The sequence below is a fragment of the Thermobia domestica genome, chromosome 1 (assembly GCF_964235325.1).
Source record: "Thermobia domestica chromosome 1, izTheDome1.hap1.1, whole genome shotgun sequence".
In the NCBI taxonomy this organism is placed as follows: domain Eukaryota; kingdom Metazoa; phylum Arthropoda; class Insecta; order Zygentoma; family Lepismatidae; genus Thermobia; species Thermobia domestica.
In genome coordinates, this window is record NC_137454.1 from 142,641,834 (window position 1) to 142,647,503 (window position 5,670).

Consider the following 5,670-nt stretch of genomic DNA (forward strand, 5'->3'; position numbering starts at 1 on the left):
ATGTTTTGAGCGCGTCTTTATATCAACTCTCAAACCTCTCCCCTCAACTTCTTCGTCCCATTTCGATTATGTTTGGGTAATACCACTCCCACTATCTGTTGCTTATGGTGGAAACCTACGCAATCGTTTGCAAAAGGGAAAGAGTGACGAGAGAGAGAGAGAGAGAGAGAGAGAGAGAGAGAGAGAGAGAGAGAGAGAGAGAAAGAGAACAGGCTCCGCCTCAGGAAAATGTTTGCTGGACCACAAAATAACCCCGCCGGACCACCATCCTACTATATCAAAGTAATTTCCTACTTGATTTGTTTCACTCCAAAAAACTTCTTTATATTGGTATTACCATAGAGATATGCAAATATACCTATGCGTGCGTAATCATTGCAAATGTTTATTGGATTAAACATAACATTAGTTTCATATATCTTTCATTTCTCTTCTGATTTTCCGCATATAACCACTAACTTTCTTTTTGTCCAAACTGATATTATTATTTAATACTTTTCACTAAATTGAATGTTTAATTTTGTATTTTTACTTTAACATTTTTGAAGCTACTTCTGTTCCAATATCATTGAAACAGATTTCCTATTTTATTTACAAGTGTTTCAGATACATATGTTAGTCCATTTTACATTGAAACAATGCAACCAGGGACGGCTTTAAGGGTGGGCAGGGGTGGGCGACCGCCCACCCGATGGATGGCCTCGCCCACCCATCCGCCCACCCCAACACAAGCAGAATAATGAAGGTGACATCCTGTACTTCAAACACAATAGGTATTACTGTCGATTGTAATGTAATAGGTTCCAGGACCCTGTTTATCTCTGCTATGAACAATGATTTTAAGTGGGATAAGCAGTCTTCACCCTAAAAGTGAACAGTTTCTCTCATTTGAGAAAAATTGTACCACTTCCTGTCATTATGGATGTGATGTGGATAATGTGGAGGTGGAACTGAAAATTCTCCCGAAAGTTTTGAAACGTTATGAGGAGGAAAAGCAATGCAAAATGACATCCGTTTCTCAGTTTACTGAAGTGATGGATCGTTTCAAAATTGCTTTTCATGAAAATCACAAATTAGCTATAAGTGCTGTCACCATTCCTGTATCTAGTTCATCATGTGTACGTTCTTTCTCGTGTCTTAAGGCCAATATACATTAGCGCATTTTTCGGTGCGCAATTTCGGTCCGAAAAATGATGTCGTAAATTACGGTCCGTAAGTTGGCCCATATGCCTAGCGTAAAAATAGGCGCGTAAAAGAAGAAAAATAAGCGGTTATTTTTCGTTCTGCCTCTTGCCCGTTGTTTGATCACGTGGTCATTTTCCAGTTTACTCAAGTTGTTTGAACAGGATGAATCTATCTAAAGACACGCTACGAAAAATACGCTAAAGACACGAAAAACACACTAGTGTATGTTGGCCTTTAGATGGGTTAAAACATATCTAAGAAATCGAATGGCAAACGGTCGCCTAAGCGATCTTTGTTTCCTTTCAGTAGAAAGAAAACTTGTAATGAATACAGGATGTGGTATTGCTGTAGAGGATGTGGTAAACGCATTCGATGCTGGACATAAAAATCGCCGCATTGCACTTCATTAAAGTGCAGGTATAAAAGTTTATTGTAAGCTTGTTCGTACCATGTGATCAACCCTTCATAGTTTAAAATACATTGTTGTTTCTGTGAATCATAATGAAGTTTTGTTAATTGCTATTTACTTATTTATCCAATTTATAATTGTTGTAGGTTTCCTTTTTTCTTTCTAACTTGAGTTTCAGTTTCAAAGATTTCTGTGTAAGGTATGGTCAAACAATCATGCTGTCGAATTTCCCTATTCTTTTAGTAACATAGGTCTTTGCTGTTGCATATAGAGATCATGTCAAAAAAATCTAATGTGCACAAATTAAGAATATATGAGAGAAAATATAAATGATTTATATATAATTATTGTCTCTTGTTTTCTTGTAATAAATCCTTCAAAGAGAAAAATGTTTGCAGTAGCCTATTTTACCTTCACTTTACCTACTTATTGTGTATTTTATGTTATTAACGAAAGGTAGAGTATTATCTATTAGTCTGTGTTGTTGGAACCTTCTTTTATTTCTATGCATTCATGTGCATTCTTAGAAGGAGAGGAGGTAAAGCTATCTTGAACTTCATCGACTACACAGTACACACCGTTATTATTGTTAAAAAAGACTGGAAGTAGAAGTAGTGTGTCTGTCACGCGGAATTCGGTAGGTCGAGCATATAGCCACGAACTCCCGCAGCCCATCTTAAGTCCTGCATTTTTCAAGTCCCACCAGGAGAGTGCCAGAATTGTACCTTCTATAAGGCCAAGACAGCTGTTTTCCACATCCTTGTTCTTCCCTTATTTCGGTCTGAGCCTTAACTAACTAAAGAGTATAAAACTTGGAACTTAATTATTGTTAAAAATATGCCTACATTGCCCAGTTCTTATTTTCATTGTCTGCCCACCCAGCAGCTAGTTCCGCCTCTTTCCGCCCACCCCATCAAACGTTTCTGGCGCCGTCCCTGAATGCAACATAAAATATACGAAAAGCAACTTTCTTAAACATTATGTTTTTATGTATTTATTTTTTTAAAATAAAATTTAGCACACAATCTATGTTCTCGTTGTTTTCAACGGAAGAAGGAAAACAGGGAAGTGAAAATGACATTTCATTTGATATCCCATGATTATGCTCTTTGGGCTAAAGGAATTAGATAATTAATAAAAGCGAATGCTTATGGAACAAACGGGAGAACCTCGAGAAAACTCACGGACACCATGTTTCTCACCACAAACTTTGTATGACCTAGTATAAACCAGGGATTTTTCGCACGAGAGGTAATCACTCCGCAACTAAACCACAAATGCCTCCAGAATTACGTTTGTACTCATTGATCACAGAAGCATCAAACAAAGAATTTGAAGCACCAATATGCAACTTACGATACATTTTAGTTTTGTCTATTTTACAATTTAAACTTCATAGACACTCTTGATTTGATTTAAAAATAAGAAAGAAAAAAAGAAGAAGATATAAAGCATGAAAAAAAAAGAAAAAGATATAAAGCATGAAATATACGGAACGAATACAGAAATACATCAATTGAAGAACTAAAACAAGTTATAAAAATATGGCTTTAACGAAAACATATCAAAGCAAACTAACATATTATAAATACATTTCTAATTGTTCAGTGCATCTTATTCCAATTTCGTGTTCCATTTTCAGTACATTCTTTATTGCATGCTGATTCCACGTTTTACTAGTATTAACTGCTAACAGAAGTGCCTGTTTTTTGCATAGGAAGAATAAGGTTTATGCAAAATCTTTGAAATTAAGAATGCGTGAAATACTGCATATAACGACGACCAATGCCTTCGACATTGTCTCTATCGGTTCTCAGACAAACAACCTGTAACACAGGAAGAACAGTGGGTTGCCTACTTCACAGGAAATATGATTCACTAGACATATACATACTTTAAATTTTGACATTCTGCAATTACTAGCATCATTTCAAAGTTTGCCAGAGGGGGAGCAAGATTGTCCACCCACATACGAATTTCACGTGTTTCATTTAATATATTTGTAAGCAATTTATTAAAAAACATGTCCTTCTCAAATTCAGGGGAACAATAGCTCATTGCCCTTCCCAAATGACGCTCCTATCTGCGATCTCCTCTCGAGCCGAAAATACGAAGAACGTCTTCGTACCCGATTAGATCTGGTGAAGATCTACCTCTGCACAAAATGTTATGGCTCAAAGTGACTCCCTAAAACATTCCCCTTGGCATAGAGTTGTACCAACCTTGAATTTTCTTTGATAGTCATTTTGTGATGAGCATGTATGAGTCAGCCTGAAACAAATGTAATTTTAAATGCTATGCGCCTGTCATTTATAGCTTTACGTATTACACTGGCATTTTCTTGTAGAATAATACTCTTTCAGCGGTAACGAGTTTAGGGAGCTCGCACGTCTAGCGAGAATTGGATTCGACAAATCAAATTAGTTACACGAAAGCTGCAACAAAATCTGAGCGTCAACATTAGTAATGTCGTTGGATTGTTCATTCGTTAGGAACTTTTAGTTCTTATCTCACCTGGAAGGAAGACTAGTTTAATAACAGCAGACAGGAGAGAAGCAATTACTAGTCAAAAAAATCTATTTTTTTGCTTCGGTTTTGAAAATGGATTTTTGGTTTTCAAAAGCGCTTTTCGATTTCGGTTTTCAAAACCGGTTTTCGATTGCGCAACACACAAGTCACATCCTGTATGTATACACCTGGTATGCGCGTTCCTTTCGTAGAATGCGGCTAGGAGTCTCACCTACAGTGCGCGAGAGGCTTGGTTTCAGTTCTGAGGTTGATACATTAGAACATAGAGTTAGTGACTACAGATGCCAAACATTATCTACACCACGAAATGTAAGATTGAACTTGCATGAAAAGACAAATCAGAATAGGGAAAATATTAATATTAATGTTAATATTAATAGTAAAACAAATAAACAAATATTCAGAAATTAATTTGAACACAAATCACCTGGTTGATAGTCACACATTTACTCTACTTGGCACCGAGCAATGACAATCCCTTGCTGTTAAACACTTATTTTGCCATCTGCCGTAAGATGCTGCCACATCGTCGTATTTTTACTGGGATCTACCCTGAAACGAGGCCCCGAAGTTTTAATAGCATATTATATTTTCCTCTTCTTTTTACCTCTAGCATCATCCATGTTGAACATGGATGCGAGTTTTAGAACACCCAGGGTAGACCTACCTATCTATATAATAGAGTTCTATCACTTTACCAGAAAACCGTAACGCTAATGAGGAAGGTCCATAAACTGTGAGAGTTGAATTTTGATGAAAATTAGTGACAAGATTCAGTTCGAGTTGCTAAGTAACGTAGTAATAGTCACTCGATGCGCAAATGCTTCGTTGAGCTGCTACACCGACGCCATCTTGAAATCCAGTAGGCAATGTAGAAGAATACCCTTTTAACACAAAAATGAAAAAAAAAAAGCTTTTGGTAGATCTGACTTCATTATTGTAAACCGAGATAGAACATCTATATCTAGGAGTACCTCCAGTGCATGATCGCCATCTTGAAAGGCGCCATATTGAATCGTGATCAAATATGATAAATGGCAACGGGTCATTTGGGGTATCAAATAGCACCGGAATTTACTCCTGAATCCATTTCCGCAACCAAAGTTTACATATCTGTTTTCACTTCAGAATTAAGATCTCTCTCACTTACAGGAACATATAAAAACTGTCCGAGTTAGATTTGTGTTATGAAAAGCGGTCGTGCGAGCAGTTGCAGGGTTTTAACTAATGCAGTAGTAGTCACTTGACGTACAATAGCCATTATACCAATCAGGTCTTGTGCCTAGTGAGAGAAATCGTTAATTAAATTGAAATACCTGTAGTGAAAAATGGAATAGCAAGCATGCTACAAATTATACCTATTTCGAAACGCAATGAAATAGACTGCTGGTCAAAGAAACATGTTTAATCGTACTGACGAGCAGAGAATGCGAAAGGGATTGTTCGAATATATATTAGAAAAATGATATAAACTGGTGCATATTAGTTGAACGACCAAAGTGGTTCGGATTCCACTATAATCAGCAAGTCCGTGTCTCCTTTAGCGT